This window comes from Ixodes scapularis, unplaced genomic scaffold (genome assembly GCF_016920785.2).
Source record: "Ixodes scapularis isolate PalLabHiFi unplaced genomic scaffold, ASM1692078v2 PGA_scaffold0__279_contigs__length_252992795, whole genome shotgun sequence".
Lineage (NCBI taxonomy): Eukaryota > Metazoa > Arthropoda > Arachnida > Ixodida > Ixodidae > Ixodes > Ixodes scapularis.
The window spans coordinates 162129918-162150092 of NW_024609835.1; the positions used below are offsets into that span (position 1 = coordinate 162129918).

The 20175-nt window shown below is 45.8% G+C and overlaps 1 pseudogene; it reads left to right on the plus strand.

The window, feature by feature from the left end:
- The first annotated feature begins 11839 nt into the window (after positions 1–11839).
- LOC120842455 lies at positions 11840–13101 on the plus strand (annotated as a pseudogene).
- Positions 13102–20175: the final 7074 nt, after the last annotated feature.

Here is a 20175-nt window from a genome sequence, read left to right on the forward strand (position 1 = left end):
AAATATAATTTTCCTTAATTGTCCATACTTTTTGTCTCTTGCCATTAAAACTAACTTTTTTTAGAGCAACTAAGGACTGTGACAAGTGTTACTGTTGTTGCCGCTTCCAATTTTATTGCAATTTTATTTTAACTGTATTGCTGTTCTTATGTTGCTCGGCATTTTTTCATGTAACAGGTTGCTGGCGTATTTTTTAGTGTGGCAAATGTGCTCTGTGTGTTGCTGTGAACTGTACACTGGGTGGGGGCCCCTGTCATCCAGCAGTGTCTTTTGCCCCTGCCTCCCTAGCCGGTAATGCCGGTGAAAATCCAAATAAATATTGAATAAATGAATGCAGAGGCGAGTACTGGACTGGATATTTATTCATCATGATCATTTCACATTTTCATGTAACACAGCTAACTCAAGTGTGTGTGCAACAAACATTGTTCACACAAATCTAAGAAGGAATATAAAAAAGATACCGAAGGCAAGTATGAGAAAAAAAGGAAATTAAACCCTGCAGTGTATGCAGGAAGTACATTGCTCAAAGAAATATCAAAATCAATATAAAAAGTCTGCCGAAAATAGGTATGACAAAAAGCAAAATAACCCCCAACCTCCCTCCCCCTTCCCGCCCCTCCTCCTCCCTCCCTCCCTCTCCAAACACAACTTCCAGTCTCCAAGAGGCCTCGAGGAACAGTATAGAAAACAAAGAGATGCAAAGTTCTTTAGAAAGGTAACAAAGTGTGACGAGTTCAGGAAGTAGATTAAAGATTAAAACAGCGCAAGGACACGGACAAGAACAAGGTAGACAAAGAAGGCACTGACTTACAACTGAAGTTTATTCGTTCTAACAGCGAGTATAAATACTGTATTGTCACAACAAACAAACATGAATAAAAAGCGTGACCTGGATGCCACGTGCTCACTAGCCATCGCTTCTTCATGCTTTTTATTCATGTTTGTTTGTTGTGACAATACAGTATTTATACTCGCTGTTAGAACGAATAAACTTCAGTTGTAAGTCAGCGCCTTGTTTGTCTACCTTCTTGTTCTTGTCCGTGTCCTTGCGCTGTTTTAATCTTTAATCATGAAATACCAACTAGCCCAAACTTCTACTTTAGTGAGGAAGTAGATGATTTTCTTGGGCAGTGTTACAAATGGGGACTGTTCTTGGAAAATAGCAAACTTGCCAGCCTACCTCCGTTTGAAGTAATTGTGCTGTGCCAGAGCCTGTACTCCATTTTACCTTATGACTGACTCCAGTGGATGCTATGAGCCATTGCAGCCAATCCAGTACTATGAATGTATCACCTGGCTACACAGCCCACACATCGCTGCACCTTTCCCAGAGGTCACGCACGACATTGGATTGCATCCCATGGCTCGTAGCATATGCTGCAGTACACCATAAGGAGAAACGGAGTATAGCCAGTCATCTGGTGTCCCAGCTGTAGATGAGAAATTTAGTCAGTGAAGTATACTGCTTGCCGAGGGCCTAAAGAACATCATAAAGTAGTGATGGACAGTTCCTATTCGGAAGTTGAAGATTGAGAACTACTTAGTCTTTCATCTCTGCAATACAGTTCGTATAAAAGCGAGTTAACTTTAAACTTTGCTTCATTCCAGGGGCAGGTTGGCAAGTTTCTTATCTCATTTCCTTCGTGAATCCCAAAAATCCGAAAAGGATCGTTACTGTCTGGGCTTTCGGCCCGACTCGCCATTTGCCTTGTCGACTCCTCGACTATGCGACGAAGAGACCCCTCTTCCTCCTGGGAGTTCGCCCGTCCCACCTTCCTTGCGCGCTTCTTGGCCGGCGGCTGATCAGCTGCCTGGGCAGGCGATGCGTGCTGCTGCACTGGAGCATGCTGTGAAGCTGGTGGCCCAGCTGGCACCAGCTGCACAAGGGTGGGCAGCTCGCGGTTTTGCTCCGGGTGCAGCAGCACCTCGCAGGTCTCTGAGGGTTTGAAGTCCTCCAGCATGGAGTCCTAGGAAAAGAATTTATTCGGCATATGTCATTTATAAGAATTTAATTGTAATTTATTTATAGCTATGTTCAAAATATCTAATTATGACAGCTGCAAGGCAAAGTTGCGGCTAGTTTCTTCAACATTATCAATACTGGAGAAAGCAGTTGCAACACCAGCACACACAGCAATCTAGACAAATGTGGTGGTGTAAGTAGAAGAGAGGTCACTTGGTCCGCACAGCACTATACTCATTTCCACCCCAAGAAGAAAGGAAGTATTGCGCATTGTCGCAAGTTCAGGGGAGGAAGGACCCAGAGTACGGGAACCTTCTCGACTCCCTGCCAGAGCTGGCGAAGGAGGAACGGGACAGTCTTTCGCATGTAATCATCTTACAAGAGGTTGGCAAAGCAATATACGATTTGACAAATTCCAAAACGCCGAGACCTGATGGTTTAAAGGCCGGGTTCAATAAGAAATATAAGAGCGCAGTGTCCGGGATGTTACTGGACGTATTTTTAACTGCGTATGAACGGAAAGCGCTGCCGCCATCTTTACTAAAAACATACATGGTCCTCATTCCTAAGAGTGGCGACGCCGATAAATTGCGTTACGTCACGGGGTTTCGCCCAGTTACTTTATGTAACGTTGACTACAAAATGTTTGCAAAAATTCTATCGCGGCGGCTTCAGGGAGTAGCCTGCCAGCTTATTAGAGGCCATCAAACATGCGGTATTAAAGGGAGGTCAATTACAACTAATGTTCGTGTAGCCCGTAGTGTTCTGAAAGCCTGAGACGGCGGCATGGGCCAAGTTGCCATGCTACAATTAGACCGAAACAAAGCTTTCGACCGTGTTAAGCACGATGTTCCTTTTGATGGTTTGAAACGTGTCAACGTGGGTGGTGTCATTTTGGAAGGAGCCAAAATGAGGGGGCCTAGCAGGGATGTACCACAAAACTCATCGTCAACAAAAAATTTACAAAAACTATCCACGTTCGGACGTCTGTAAGGCAGGGTTGTCCTATGTCGCTATTATTTTTCAACATGTATTTAGAACTTTTTTGTTTAAGCATCCTGAATAGCAAGGAATGCCGGGGCTTCCATTGGGAAAATGAAGAGGTTAAAGTTATTAGTTATGCGGATGACATTGCCGTTTTTACTACCGACAAGCGAAGCGTCAATGCCGTGATTTCTTTATTGAAAACGTTTTGTGAAGCTACTGGTGGGGCTGCTATAAATTGGAGCAAGTGCCGCGGGTTTTGGCATGGCGCGTGGGCCACAACGCCTTCAACGTTTGAGGGCGTGTGCTGGGACTGTGTGCCTTGCACGTACCTCGGCGTGCCACTCGACTGCTATCGGGTAAACAAAGCCTATTGCTCGGGTGTCGCAACCGACCTGGACAGGCGCGCTTCTCGCTGGAAGAGGCGTGACCTGTCTATTTTTGCCAGAGCGACGGTTCGTAATGTCTTTCTGGTATCGAAGCTCTGGTATGTTTTGTAAGCGATACATTGTGCCCGCATGAATGTACAGACGTTTCACCATGTTTTTGCCACTTTTATCTGGAGATCAACTGTCAAGCCGATGAGGCGAGATAATCTTTTTTCATGGAGTAGCCGACGGAGGATTGGGGCTATCGCATTTGTTTGTGAGGCAGCTGGTGTCATGCTTCATGTTTCTGCGCGACCAAGAGCACCCTTTCATACGGGACTGTCACCCCATTTGCCGTCTTTTCTTGTATCGTCTTATGGCGGTGAACCAGCAACACTTGTTGGATTTCAAAAGGAGGTTGTGGAAACGCTGCACTTTTTGTCTGCTCGTTTTTCTTTTGAGTACCTGTCTGAAGTAAACAGAAAGAAGCTCGCTCGCGATTTGTTGATAAGCATTTTCCCACCGCCGCTGTATCGGAGTGTCGTTTGTGAAGGCGGTGAAGATGTGTTGAAGCGCGTTAAGCGTATGTGTGTTCCACCGTCTGTAAAGACATTCTTTTTTAAACTACACCAATACTTTGCCCGTGAAAGCATGGCTTAAAGAAAGAGACGTAGATGTGCCATGGTCGACTGACGGTCTTTTATGCAAACAACCAGAAATCATCAAACATGTGTCCATTTTTTGCTGGGACGCAGTTTTTTTTTTTTTTTCGGGGGGGGGGGGGGGATTTGCTTCAGCGAACTTTGAAAAAAAGCAATTGAGCATTTGCCCTCCAGGCACTCGTTTCTTGAACGTAACTAATGATGACTGTGTCCCATACGATATGTTTTTTTTTTTTTTTTTTTTTTTTTTCTGTTGGGACTTTGTAGCATGTGGCGATCGCGCATGGCAGTCAGGCATGCCGACGTCAATGAGAAAGAAGTGCGTTTTTATTTCTTCAGCCTAATTGAGCAAGTGGAAAATTTTTTTTTTCCACCCGCGAGTTCAAGCCCTGAGTGGCTCGGCATCTGTAAAGTGCTTCGTGAAATGCGCGCTTTATAATATGCCCTGCAAAAGTCTTGCAGTGCATTTTTATTGTTATGTGACTTGTGATACTCACCTTTGTAATAAAGAAAAAAAAAAGCCTTGCGTGGTTTAGTCACTGACGTGATTGGCTCGCAACCGAAGGGTCGTGGGTTCGAATCCGGTGAAACTTCGTTTTATTGCTACAAGGCAATTGAATTACTTTATAAAAGAATTCATTTGAGACATGCGGCGACATTTATTCGTATTAAGGCCCGTTCACACAGTTGCGTTCGGAGCGACCACTATGCTTGCGAACGAATGCAACCGGTTGGAACGACGAGTTGCCATGGCAACGGAGCGCCAAATGGTCGTTTCGTTCGTGTTCGTTCGCAACGCAAGGAGTTGAAAGGAACTCAACTTTCTCCTTGAGCACGGGAACGACCGGAACCACAGACCAATCACGAGTCGAGGTGCGCGCAGCCGCGCGCGTTGTATGCCGATCGTGAGTCTGTTTTCCTTTGACAACATTGCAGCTCCCCCGGTGGCTCCTTGCTCGGAAGAAGCTCTAATTCAGGAAGTTTAGCGGTATCCGTTGTTGTGGAATGCCAGCTGAATGGATTACCGGGACACGGCAAAGCGCGAGAATTCATGGAAAGCAATTGGAATCGCCTTGCGTGAGCATGACCTCTTGACAGAACTATATAATTTACGCCTCGACCCAGGGCGTCTCTCTAGATGCCCTGCCTTCGTCGCGCGCTCGTTGCCTTCTGCCAAGCTTTCGTTGCGCGTGCATGCTCGCGTTAACGCGCAGCTGCACGCGTCTGGGCGTTCCCACTCGAAGCTCGCAAGCCGCCAAAGAGTTATCAAAGGTTCGCTTTGGGTCACGCCAGAGGTGGGACTGCCAATAGACTTCCCTGCCGTTCGCAAAGAAAAGTTTGGATTGTTTTGCATGCCAAACCAAGGAAGGCCATCGCATACCTCAGCGATTAATTTACACCACCTGGGATTCTTTGGACGTGAAACTGAAATCTCGGTTACACGGCGCCTTCTCTCCAATGATCCTCGGTCAGATGGCGGGCTCCTCAGCTAGGATTCCAACCCGCCAACTGGGGCCCTGATTCTTTGTTCGGCGGTTTGCCACGGAGTGGGCAGCGCATACCCACCCCCAACCTAGTGTTCGCACCTCGTTTGCGTACCTCGCATAACCGTTTGCCAAAATTATGGTACGAAATGGGAAACGAATATTAACCGAGCGATCAGTAATAAAGAGATCAAGCTGGTAGAACATAAAAAGTGTAATTCCTACATTTCAAGAAGTTGAAAAAGGTTTGTAAAGTTTTGGCTGAATGATGGCAAGCAAACCTGATGCATGTATGTTACACCCATTGGCTGTCCCCAGGCAACACACCATATCCCAGGGGTGTTCCAAAAACCTCCCGACTTCGCAAACTCCAACTTTGCTATCCCTAGGACCTCCGTGGGACATCTGTTAGTGAATGATCCCGAAAAGTTCCCACTGGGATGTCCCTCGGAAATCGGTCACCGGATGAACTGGGGATCTTAAAGGGACAAAGAGTTTTAGCAGTATTTGGTGTTTTTTTTTTTTTTTGCTTTGTTGTGACGCTAGGGTCCACGCAGGTTCTTCTGTGTTGACGTCCGAAATTTAAAATATTATGGTAAAGGTGGACAGCGAGCGGTCTGTAGAATAACGGTACAATGCCCCAAGTATATGCACGAGCGACCCCCGCGTTCGACGGTCCGACACGGAGGGTGCCTCCGTGTTGGACACGGGGACACGCACTATGAAGAACTTTTTTTCTTGTTCCGTAATGAGGCCAGTTTCGTTTTTCCCACATAAAATGATAAGTTCGGCTTGACATTTCTTGAATACAATGCACAACCACATACCCTTGAAGTTTCCTCTAAAAATTAGCTTAGTTTCAGTTTCGGCACTGCAATTTAAAAAAAAAAAAAAGAAAACGTTAGACATTAGTATTAGTCCGTTCCTTAAACTATGCACTACTGTAAAAAACTGTGGAGGGAGGTAGCAAAAATTAATCAACGTGTACATACTAAGTTTTATTATCATTGGACCGAGCATGTATAACTACTGTACAACCGAAGTCAGTTGGAGTCTGGCCACATTGGTCATGCTCCAGCATTTTTCGCGCCAAAAAACGGAAACCGATCCACGTCTTCCAACTCCAAGCTATTTTCTCCGCTCCGATTTTTCTGGTCTTTAAATGAAAAAAAAAAACACGGACGCGAATTTGACAGACAGTCGAGCAGAGCTTGGAATACCGTTGGTACCTCTGGCGCGTTGCTGCACCCATGGAAAGCATGGAAAATCAACGAGCTACTCCAGGTAACGTTTTGTATTTAAACGTACCACTTAGTGCGTTAAGCGTGTTCTTGCCACTTGTGTGTACGCAAAGGCCGTGGTGTGTAACCTCTGCTTACCGATGGACCAACCTCCAAAACCACGTTTTATAGGCGAGCGCGTAAAAGGGCCTTTGAAGATCTGCATGCTCTAACGGCCGATGAAGTTTTCCAAGTGGGCCAGCTTGGCGACGGCTCGATCCCGGTTGAAGAGCAGCATGGCCCAAGAGACCGGAGCCATCTGCTCCCAACATTCAACTCCGACCTCGAGAGCTTGGAGCCAGATAAAGCCCAAAGTGCTGACCTCCGGCCTCGGCAAATTTCAGAGAGCTCAGGCTCCGAGCTCTCGAGCTCGGAGCCAGATGAATTCGACCAAGTTGACGTCCAGCCTGGGGACAATCCGGAGAGCTCAGGCACAGAGTTTGAGAGCTCGGAGGCAAATGAATTCGACCGAGCTGACCTACAGCCTCAGAACATTCCGGAGAGCTCGATTCGACATGAAGAGAAGAGAAATTGCGAGGATGCGGACGTTCATGAATTGATTGTAGGAAAACTCCGGACCTCGGCTCTTGACACGGCTACGCCTCACCGCGCACTCACTGAGCTTCTGAAGATTTTGCAAACGCATTCCTGTTTTGCATCAATCCCCGGCAGTGCTAGATCACTGGTTAAAACCCCCAGAAAGGCATGTGTAGAGAAAATGGGAGCCGGCAAATACTGCCATTTTGGTTTGAAGGAAGGACTTGAAGATACTTTGAAACGAGCATGTTTTGTGCCAGATGTCATCACGATCAATGTAAACATTGACGGTCTTCCGCTCACAAAAAGCACCCGTGATCAGTTCTGGCCTGTGCTATGCCATGTGACCAATTGCGGGAAATGTGACCCCTTTCCCATTGGTGTTTACTATGGCAAATCAAAAGCCGTTTGTGCGGAGGAATTTCTGCGGCCTGCTGTGTCCGACATCATTGAAGCACTGAGCGACGGATTAATCTTCAAGGGCAGGCATTTTCGAATCGAGCTTTCTGCGCTCATCTGTGATGCTCCCGCAAAGTCTTATGTCCTCGGCATCAAGGGCCACAATGGTTACTTCAGTTGTACAAAATGCCAAACAGAAGGTGACTTTCTGAATGGTCGCGTGTGCTTTCCGCAGCTTGAAGCCACGTAGAGAACAGATTGGAGTTTCCGACGCCATGCAAAAGAGGAACATCATTTCCGAAGAACTGAACTGGAAAAGCTTCCTATAGATCTAGTGAAGAACGTTCCATTGGACTATATGCACCTTGTCTGTTTTTGTGTGGTTTCTAAGCTCCTGATATTATGGCTTAAGGGTGACAGCAGGTGTCGGTTAGGCACGGCTGCACGAGATGCTATATCTTTAGCCAACCTTGGGATTGAACGGTACATCTGTTCTGATTTTGGTCGAAAGCTCAGAAGTCTGCTCGATTTAGACCGCTGGAAGGAGGTAGAATTTCGGCTTCTTGTGTTATACACAGGGCCCATTGTTCTTTACTCGAGAGTTCTATAGCCTTTCTTTTTCAAATTCATGACTCTGCACGCTGCCACCACAATTCTCAGCAGCCCAAAAACTTTGCCTTGAGTATGTGGACTATACTGAACAACTGCTTGTACATTTTGTCGAGACCTACATTTCATTATATGGAAATGATAAGGTGTCGCATAACGTGCACAACCTTATCCACATTGCGAATGATGCGCGCACTCATGGACCTTTGGATGGGTGGAGTGCATTCCCCTTTGAGAACTTTATGGGGACATTGAAAGTCTTTCAAAGGAAACCCGAGAGGCCCTTGGAGGTACTCTACGACAAGATCGCTGAACGCAGAAGTATGTTTGCGAAGACAAAGTTCAAGGAAAAAAATCACTTTTTCCATGAACGCGTCAATGGCCCACTGACTGTTGGATGTAGAGGCCCTGAATACGAGGCTGTTCAAATCCCTCACAAATTAACGTTGAGGACTCGCATCAATGACAACACCTGTATGCTCAACGATGGTGACATCATCATGATCTAGAACTGCGCTTTTTGCTCCACGTCTGGCCAGGCACTGGTGATCTGCAAGCGGTTCGAGAGCTCAAGTGACTTGTATACCCACCCCTGTTCGTCGTCAATGCTTGGTGTTGTGCCGGCGTGTAACCCTTCCGTCACCAAATTGTGGCCACTTTCAGATGTTACCCAGAAATGTGTCCGAATGCCTTACAAGGGGAAATTTGCTGTCTTTCCTTTGCTTCATTTCCAGTATTGTCACCTCTTTCAACTTTGGTTGTATATTGATCTGCAATCTTCATTTGTTGACAGCATTTTTCTTTTTTATTTATCTAGACAAAAAGTTTGGAGTTGTCAAGTTCGTTGGTGACAATACCGTCGCCGTTATTCATTTAAGCTGGTTGGATGGGGCTGACTGCTTTTGGCCGACCGCGACACACAAGAATCTTTGTACTCTCACCTTGGAAGGTCCCCAGCCACAGCCAGATTGGAAGAAATCCCGTTTTGCTTCCTTATGATGGTATGGTAGTGAAAAAAACTGCTGGAGATATTCTAGCAACTGAATGCTTGGTGGAGACATAGCAATCCCTTCTTTTTTACAGACACTTACCACACAGCTAAAAGCAAGTTGCCGACGGCCGAGTTGAGATCGGACCTATGTAGCGACGTGGAGATGGGTCGTGGGAGAAGGAAAAAAGCCAAGAGGATTTTGAATAGTGAATCTAAATCTGAGGGTGAAGAGACCTACTAGCCACCCGAACCGCCAACTCCACCATGGTTTAAACCAACAACGAAAAGTGAGTGGTTTACTCCGGAAGCACCAAACTGACTGCACCTCTATGGAAGGTATTTGCTTTTTGACATTTCACATGTCTGAGTTCTTCAAGTTCTTGTTTCAAATATAGCTCGGGCATGTTTATTTCTCCAGGCGTCCGCTGCAGGCGTAAAGCGCCCCAGGTTCGAGAAAAGACTGACAAGCCCTCCGGCGAGCGAGCACACGGTAGTAAATGTTAATTGCTTTTGGTGCTTTGATTCAATGGCTTAGCAAAATTGCTTTAATGGTCCTTGGTTGGTGCTGTATTCTTAGCATGTAATTTCAGCGATGATGAATTCATCATGTCTTTTTAGGTAGCCACCGCCTTTTTAAAGGCCGATCCAATACCTCGGTACCAATCAGCAACCAAGGATTCATAGAAGTTGAAGCCAGTAGGCAGGCTAACTGGTAAAGGATAGACATAGTAACCCTGGAGTGGGGACAAAAAAGATGGACACAACACGGAGCTTTGTGTTTGTGGTCATCTTTTTTGTCCGCACGCTTCAGAGTTCCTATGTCTAAGGATTCATGTGGAGAGGCTAGACATGGTACGAAACATTCATCACTCCTACCGCCAGTGCGTGGTCTCTCTTGCAGGCAGTCGGCGTAAATCTCATGAGAAACTGTCGCCTCAGCACCATTCACCAACAAGTTATTCCTCTCAAGAGCGGACACACGGTAATAAACATCTACCACTTTTGGAGCTTTTATGTGGTGGGGTTGTCTTGTATTATGTTTAAAGTAAGGTGAATGCATGGTTTATTTTTCAGGCAGTCGCTGTGAGTCTCAGGGAGAGCTGTCATCTCGACACCGTTCACCAACCAGTCATTTCTCTCAAGAGTGGACACATGGTAAAAAACATTTATCACTTTTCGAGCTTTTTCTCAACACCACTCCAGGATCGCTTTCCTGTGGTGGAGTTGTCTTTCTTGTAGCATGTTTAAAGTATGGTAAATGTTTGGTTTCTTTTTCAGTCAGCCGCCATGAGTCTCGTGGAGAGCTGTCACCTCAGCACCGTTCAGCACCCAGTTATTCCTCTGAACAGTGGACACATGGTGATAGATATTTATTACTTTTGGAGCTTTCTCTCAACACTCCCAGATGGCTTCTCTGTGGTGGAATTGTCTTTCTACTATGTTTAAACTATTTCAAATGCATGATTTCTCTTTCAGGCAGTCGCCGTGAGCCTCGTGGAGAGCTGTCACCTCGACACCGATCAGCAACCAATTATTTCTGTCAAGAGTGGGCACATGGTAATAGACATTTATTATTTTTGGAGATTTTTCTCAACACCGCTCGAGGATAACTTTTCCATCGTGGGGTTTTCTTTCTTGTATTATCTTGAAAGTACGGAAAATGCATCATTTCTCTTTCAGGCTGTCGCCGCGAGCCTTGTGGAGAGCTGTCAACTCGGCGCCGTTCAGCAACCTGTGATTCCTCTAAATAGCGGACACATGGTAACAAACATTTATCACTTTTGGATATTTTTCTCGGAACTTTTCAAGGATAGCTTTGCCTTTTTTGTGGTGATATTTTCTTAATTGTATATACCGTAATGTACCGAGCAAGCGCCCTCAAAATTTGGAGGTAATCGCGAAAAAGGGGGGGGGGGGGTGATTCTCGTTAGGGTGATAAATTTCACCTATATTTGTACTGCACGTAATCTTTGAGATGCTACAATACTTGGGGGTGGGCGCTTGGTGTGAAATGGGCGAACGCCCAGTATTTTATGGTACTTTTTAATGTGGTGCACACAAGATTTTTTTATCAGATACTCGCCGTGCATTCCATACAGAAACGTCGCCTCGTAGTCAAGCGAGCAAGTCACCTGGTTGGTGGGAACATGGGGGAAAAAGTTTGTTTTTTGTTTGCTTGATTTCTTTATGGAAGACAGGAACCTAACCTGTACTTTATTGAGGGAACTTGTTTACAAACCAGCATATCCCGTACTTCGCTTGGCTGATTGCACTGCTTTAGAAATTATTATCTCGAGTGCCTTTTCATATCTACCATATTGTGGTAATTCAGTGCTAGAAGAGCTCTGTTACATATCTCTTTTCTCCCGGGAACCATTCCATCTCTAGACAGTGGAGGGTTACTAACTGTAGGTCTTCATGGACAGATAAGTTATTAGTCTTAGTCTATTTGCAATAGTTGGGACTAAGTTTGAACCTGTTTGCTGTGGATGTGCATTGTTATACAGATCAGGCTTGAACCGCAGTTTACGCACAATTTCTTTGCCAGGAGGCCGTTCCATGTCCCTTTTGACTCCGAGACATGAGCAAGCGAGCCAAGAACACGGTAATAAATCCGAATGTTTTTGGTATATCCCGTTTTCAAAAAAACAATTCCTTTTTCTATTTGAACACACTATAGATCTTTCTCTTACTATTATGTTCCATTGTTCAGATGGTGCTCCAAATCCTATTTAAGGATACTTTTGCTGTTTCACAGGTGACCACAATTTGAAAGACGGACAGCCTTACACTCATGGCCCGAGTATATGAACATCCAGCCAGCAATTGAGTGGTGTGACATTCAATTGTTTTCTTAAGACTAGATACCTCTTGGTCTAACATATGTTCGTCTGCTGGGGTCGCCTTACGTACTACTTTGTGTGCACTCGTTCTAGGCTTTATGATACAAGTACTGATGTCACTACACATCATGAGTCAAACCCAACAACACCAATCTGAGCAGCTGATGATGATCACCGACATGTTACACCATGTGGATGGGCCACCTGCTGAACCTCTAAGCTTTGCACAGTTCAAGACCCTACAGGAATTCCTTGCCTTTGAGAAAGGGTTGAATGCATGCGAACAAAAAAGGGTCCAACTGGTTAGCTCACGTTTGAGATGCACTCTTTTTTATAAGGATGATAAATCCATACTACTTTTGTACGGCCTCTGAGGCCTTCATACACCCTCCTGCAGTAGAGGCGACCCATTCCCACGTCCAGCAAGTTTACATTTACTATCTTTGGTATTTTATCTCAGAAGTAGCAGATGCAAATAATTGTGGGTGATGATGCGAAAGATAAAACTGCCCGAATTCTTCGCAAAATGCTGTGCCACGAAGTGGGGGCAGCTTTCACATGCTATGGGACCAAGACAAAGGGAAAGTTCTCCAGTCTACAGTTCTGCAAAGTGATGTGTGGTATGCACCCATGCAGTGTAATGGTATCATTCATGATTTTTATTTTGTGTGTGTGGAACGTTTATAAGAAACTCATTTACAATTGGTTAATTTCATTTCCTGTTGGTTTGAATTAATAAAAACATGCTATAAGACATGGTGCTGCAGCTAAGTAACACATTTGCTTCTGCTAGATTTTAACCCTAAAGTTTTTTACAGCTTGCATTACAGCGAGCAAGCCGAAGGAGGTGGCTGTTGGTACCCTGAAGGAAGTTGAAGTCACTACAATGCCATGGCTGCGCCATGCTCAGGAGAGGCTTCAAAAGCATTGCAATAAGTAAGCTTATTCATTTGTGTTCAGCTGAGGTTGCAATGTTAAGGTTCATGAAATTGCACGTTGCATGTCCAACTCTAAAATATATGGCCACGGTTCGGAGCATATTAAAAAATGGAGCATACCACTCTCAAATGAGCTTCATTTTCTTTGGTTGAGGTGTCTACCTAAAAAGCTACAAACATGGTCGCACTACGATAATTAATAATTTAAGCAGACATTAAACAAGGCAGTTTTAACGGGGAATTCAGCTTATCAGCTTGTTCTATCTTCTAGGGATGTGGAAGAACCCGGGGAGGATCTGTGAAAGCAAGATGGCCTGAAAGCAAGATGGCCTGAAAGCTACGGATAGTCTGTAAGAACCGGGAAATGGTCTGTGCAAATAAAATAGATGTTCCCTTTTCCTACAGATTGGAGTTGCTTTTTTGTTAAAGAGAACCCTTTCTGGAGTCTTGCAAAAGGGCCGTCTTCACTTGCAGTGTGTTTTACATTCTAGTAAACAGCAGGCGTCACTCATTTCGTTAAGTGAATACTTGAGAATCAGTATAGCATGCAAGTAATGATGCTGTTTTTCAGGGGTCTTTGGTAAAATCCTCAGTAAGAACTGTATTTACAGCTGTGAGGCTTCAAGAGACCCCAGTTGTCATGCCGTGTAAAACTCTTAACACTCACCATAGTGAGATTTACTTTCCTTCAATACAGCATATGCCATGTCTCCCTTACACCAGAACGTGGAATGTGCGTTGCCTGTGTTGGCGGCTGGGAACACTGGCTCCAGTGGTTTCGAGTAAATTCAAATGGCATCCGCAAACCAGAATGAGCTGTCCTGTGCAAGTCCCATAGCCATCCCATGTGGGATAATACCTCCCAAAGTAGTCCTACTCGCATCCCATGAGAGTGCGAAGGGATGTCCACGGAACCTCCGTGGGAACCTCCCATGCCATTGTTTCCAGTGCCATTTGGGACGTCTACGGGAAGTTTAGGGGGGAATCTGGGCTATCTCTGGGATGTCGCTGCCATCCCGGTGGGACTTCCGTAGGACGTCCCTGGGATACATTTGTGTTGTGTGGGTCCTAATTGAAGTTGTATGAGAAATCTAGTTCGATCTTGATTTCTGTTCTAAAACTTGTCTTCATAAGCGACACTTTAATTATTTATGCCACATTTACTTCTTTAACTTTAGGCAGCGACTCTAGTGCCTGCTGTCAGGCTTGGCGGGCATTGGGGGCCAAGTATGCAAGAGAGTAAAAGAAACAAAGTGACCGAAGCGGTGTTGGCCGCGATGATGTTCCCGTGCCAACATGGCACCTGTTCAGGTATCTGGCGTTCCTCAAGGGCTAGATTCAGCACCGACGGTAATATGCTACATTACTTACTGCCAAGAACACGCACAGCTGATCCCGAGTCTGAGTTTAACACATTTTTACTCTCTTCTATCAGCACCAGAGTGCTCCCTGTTGCCAGGGGAGTGGCATCCACTTCTGCAGCGGCAGCAGAAGCAGAAAAGTCAGGCATGACCCCTAGAGGTAAGTTCGCTTTCACGGCAACAAAATCTAGAAGCGATTTGGGATCACCTGCTTTCTCCTACAGAGTCTAGTGGTAAAATAAAATGAAGGTCAAGGACATTGTGAAAGACAAACATGCTTAGTATGTCCGAGTGTTGTTAGGAAGGGAAGCATCTAGCTTGCTTCCTCTCAAACACTAAGCTAGATGCCATGTTGACAGATGTTTGCCCCATGTCATTCTATGTGCGGAGGAAGTGTTTTCCAGCTCACTTGATTTCTTTCGCGTCAAGATTTAGCTCATGTAATGGAGCCATTGGCGACAAAAAAAGAATAGCGTCTGATACTCGCTTTTTATTTGATTTTTGTACCTACCGGGTCTTTATTGGGAGTGCAGAAGAGCTAGCTAACTTGAGGTCAACCTGTCGGTGGCCAGAATGATCCCCGGGGGTACTATTTTGGTCATGGGTGAGAGCGAGATTTCTCTTTCAGTGATTTGATTGCTGCGCCAATGGGCTAACACTGCTACATCATGCTACATTTCGCCAAAACATGGGTAATCTGCGCCAAGCCTGCGCCAAAGGACCACTTTAGGTCGCCTTTCAAAACCAAAACTAAACCGAGGCAGCAGCTGGGACGCTTGCAATTTGTTTTTTTACGTTTACTTTCTTTTGACGAAAATCTGTCCCGTCGGGAACCAGTAAAACGGTGGCAAGCGGTTTTTCGAAATTGCTTGGCAATGCCTACAGCACTGAACACCTGTGGGACGTCTGTGCAGTAAAAAACAGAAACAGCGAGTTCCCTCTCAACACGTCACATCAGAACTCAACAAAACACGAAGTGCCCTTTGTTTGTACAGCACTTAAAAACAAATATTTTTATTTTCCTAAGAATATCTGCTCCAAAATCCACTTGTGCTGCTCCGAAATACTGTCCCGGCTGGTCTAAAAGCTGCTTTTGCTGCTCCAAACACTGTTTTGGTTGCTCCGAAATGTGCGCCAAAATGGCTTAGGTCATTCACATCAGTTGATTAGATCTGGGACCATTACCGCTCATTATCGACTAACGGAAGTTCATTATAGACTAACGGAATAAAATTAGATTTGTTTCCCAGTCTACGTTCGGGCAATATTTCGGTGACAACTTCTTGCCCACACACAAATGAGAAGAGAGGTCTTGAGGCTTCTGATGGTGCCTGACCCAAATCGTCTTTCATCTACCGGTCAATATTAGGATTTGTATGGCAGCAAAACAATTTGAGATTTGCTAATAGCCTCGTCCCACTAGAGCGACAAACACCGATTTTTGTCCGACGACACCACAAAGTTCCGTGTCGCCGATGCTGTCCCACTGCAACGACCAACACCCGCGACAATCGCCGACAAGTGCCGACAAACAATCGACGACGGACGAGTTCTTGTCTGCCGTTAGACTTGAAGTGCAGCAAACAGTCCTACTGAGAAACATGTCTCGGAGACAAACTTATCCTCCTCGCCCGCTTGTGCTTTCCCTCCCTTCCCACCCTCCTTCCGTTCCTCCTGTTTTTCCCGTGCCTCGCTCCGCCGCTCGAACTTCAGAGAAGCCCTTGGCGGCCACTCCTCGTTCCTGCAGTTCCTGTCCCTCGATTGCGCGTAGTGGTCGCGGGCGCGCCTTGCTTGCTGGTGCCGTGCGGTCGTGTTGCGCAAGGGAAATTTCTGTAGCTGGTTTTGCTCGCAAAAGCATGGCGCGCGAGGTGATGCTTTAAGACGCCGAGGTCTGCGCCCCTGCCTCAGAATGGATACACTCATGTTTGAGGACTGACCAAGCTAAGACCGAGCGCTCACAACGAAGTAGGACACGACGTTCCGCGGCAAACCATTCCGGCTGACGAGAGACTTGTCATCACGTTCTGTCATAATCGGGATGCCGTATTGTCCTCCCAAAAACGCCTGCCCTCGATAATTCGGATGTGAAGTTATAAACATCCTCAAAATCAGCGTAAAATTCCGTGGCGCTCACCTAGAATTCCTCCAACGACCCAAAAAAGGAACGATTCGGGTATTCTAGTTCGGAAAAAGTTTGGTGTCGATTGTCACGACTGTTTGCGGAAAGTCGTCAACGACAAATGAAGACAAGCGGAAGCTTTAATCAAGAAATAAAGCAATCGTCTCCACTTTCGCCGTGTTTGTCGGCGCGCTTTATGCCCAAAGAGCAAAACACGAAAACTGCGTCGCCAGACTCGGTTTGTCTGTGTATTTTGAAGTGTTTTATTGACAACTCCAGTCCCACTGGGAAACAGGTTTCCTTGTCCCCGTGTTCTGCGCCGTGTCCGTCAAGTGGGATGGCGGACTTCGACTAACAGGCTGTCTGTCGGTGTCGTCTGTCACTCGTTGTCGTGCGTCGCTGTCGTTTGTTGCTGTCTGTCGCTCTATGGGACGCGGCTATAAGAAACCACAGGTTTGGTGATCGCTTCCAATGTCAAATTCCAAACAATAGTGGCAGCCTGCGCACACCAAACAATAGTTGCAGCCTTTCAATTTTTGGTGTGTTAGCAGATAACGTAAAGGTACACTAACAAGGTACTTATCCTCGTCAAGGTTTTTATTTGTACTTGACATACAAGGGCCCAACTACCCAGAGCACAATTTGCGGCTCAAAACTTATTTTCTTTCCGCCCGAAAGCCGCCGATTGAGAGCTGGTTGGTTTAAGTCGCGCTCACGCTCTTCTCTATGGTCACATGCCGGTTTCTATGGTTAGAAACAACCGCCCAAGCTAATCAAAGTCGTGGGTCATCGAAGGCACACACTCAATACTAGAAATGAATAAAAATATGATACACATTTTTTGCTGCTGCCAAAAAACTGCAAATACGTTGACAGAAAAAAAAGTAGCACAGCCACGCGACTTCTGATATCTTTCTCTTTTATATTTCTTCCTCCCAAGTCCAGTTTCGGTTTCAGTGTGGAGCAGTTTCGTCTTTTGACTTCATTAAAAATACATGTGACGCTGTAGCAAAATACTGATTGGGTAGTCTTCTTGCACCATAATAGATCGCCTGGCAAAACATAAACAACATTTGTTTCAGGATGTCAGTGTCCCTTGAAAGTGTTCTCTTTTTTCATTTTCATCTGTGATGGCGCTTTCCATGCCTTCCGCATCTCACCATCACAAAAAATGATGCCAATAACTAATCGTCTTTTTGAAAGCAAAAAGGGAAGTGGCAGATGCTGTTCATCAACATGGCGGGACGCAGCTTACCAGAAGTCAAAGTGCGTTTCGTGAAACCGCCTTTTACTATTTCAGATAAAGTAAAAGTTTAGGGGTATTATACGTATATGTACAAATGCTTTAGCAGAAAAACTAGCACACAAACAAAAGCTGTGTTCTATTTCTAACTTTTTTTAAGTGGCAGGGACCAGTTTCTAGAAATATTGAACTTGTTGTATAAGGAATGTTAGAACATTATTTTATGCTTCCGCCTCTTTTTAGATTATGACAATGCTGAATTTCTTCCAATTTTGTTTTTTGATGTGCAGATCTGCTCATGGAGGCCTACAGTCCTCAAGAAGAGGACGAAGGGCAGTCTGGGGTTCGAAGCATCGACAGCGTGGAGGACACCCGTGCAATGTTCTCTTCCCGCACACTTGCTTTTTTTCTGTAATTCCTAACACCCCTATACTTCGTTTCACCATAACTTGTCAAACTGTGGAGGCTGCGGCTTCTGCGACCCAATAAGAGCGTCAAACTAAGGCACGTGACTCCATGGTTGAGCCCACAGAGGCCTCGTTACCGCCACAGCAACAGTGCCGTCCATGACAAGAAGTAGTTCTAGGCTTCTTTTCCTTTGAATGGCAATTGAACTCGCGCGATGCCATCTCTATCGGCAATATACAGTCGAATCTCGTTAATTCAAACTTGCAGGTAATTCAAACGAGCATGCAGGTCTCATCCTATGCGTTCCTGTGGGAGGAAACTGGGAGGAAACACCTAAAGTTGGCTTCACAGCAGGTGACCCTTGGCCAGCAGGCGACAACCGGTCTCTCCGGGCCTCGTATTTCGCGCAGAGACAGACGCTCCCGTAACATGATGTCACGTGCTTCGCTCCGATGCTCTTATTGGGTCGGAGGGGCCATGGCGTCCACAGTTTGCGAAGTTACCGTGAAACGGAGTATAGATGCACAGCATAGGGAGTTGGTGGTCAGAGTATCATCTAACCATCTATTGCTATGGCAATCTTAGTTCAGAGATCTGCAGTGAGTTCCAGTTCACTGGTCACAACGACTGCGTTCGTTGTGACCACAGCGACTGGAATGACCACTCTGCGCTGCGTGTACATTCTTACAACCGCTACAAGGAACGCAGCAATTTTGGCAAACATGGCGATTGTCAACACGTCAACCGTTTCTCCGTTGCTGTCGGCCGTTTTTGCGGTGCCTCTGCCACTCGCTGGTGTAACAGAAAATTGGCAGACAGTTTTGAATAGCCTCAAGCTTTATTTATTTTCATTTTTACAGGATAGAGCTCGCAGCGTAAATTTTAGCAGCAATATATTACCATATATATAAAAGTCTAATTTTGATCTCCCAGCAGGTACCTCTTTGACCGAGCACGAACAATGGCTCCACGGTAACGCTCAAGATGCAGCCGGTCAAGTCGGTTTTTAACACTTTCTAAGTCCTTGAGACCCACTCCGGCTGCTTGACACTCAGCTCTCAACAGTGCTTGAAAATTGGCGTTTAAAGTGCGTTCGGCACCGGGCGCCTCGAACGCTAGAACAGACGACCTTTTAATTGTGAGCATTTTAACTTCCTGCTTTACGGTTTCCCAGATATCAAAAACGTCCCCTCCCTATCCCTGAACACACGATTTGAAAATGTTATCTACCCCCGCAAGGAAAGAATTATCGCTAAGAAGCTTGGTATTAAGCTTCCAAAGTTTCCAATCAAAGCGCGCCCTTGGCAGTGCTCTTCCACCAACCGTTGTCGACACCAAGCAGTGATCGGAAAAGAACAATGGCATGACCCGATACTTCGTTAGAATAGTTGCCAGTGCCACCGAAACGTAAATTCTGTCTCGCCGCGCATGTCATGACGCCTGAAAATGTGTTAAATGCGTCTCGGAGGTTTCATTCCGCACAGTTCCAGCGTCTATCAAGTAGAAGTCTTCGAACAGATTGCTGTGAACGGTAATATCTCTATCGGTGCGTTGCCTGATAGGCGTTCTATCAATCGCTCGAATAACACAGTTAAAATCACTACACAGCATAACTGTTCCATCACAGTCTACAAATCGGCCCAAGCCAGAAAAACAAGAAAACACGCTCTCTCACCGTACTGGGGGCATATATGCAGATAAGCCGATAGGGGACTGTCTAAAAAACAAAATCGCACATAATAAACCGTCCCTCTGTGTCGGTTGTAACCGCCAACTCCAATAAGGGCAACGGCTTCTTTAAAAATAAAAAAAAACCGCCCGAGACCCCGACAGCGGGAGTGACACAGACCTCATACGAATGTAAAAAAGCTGTACTGCGCTCAAAACTGCTGCTCCTCGGCCATCTTGGTTTCCTGCAACGCTAAGAAATCGGGTTTCTGTGTCTGCAACAGGCGCTGCACCTGGTATTGCTTTTTGCGCGTG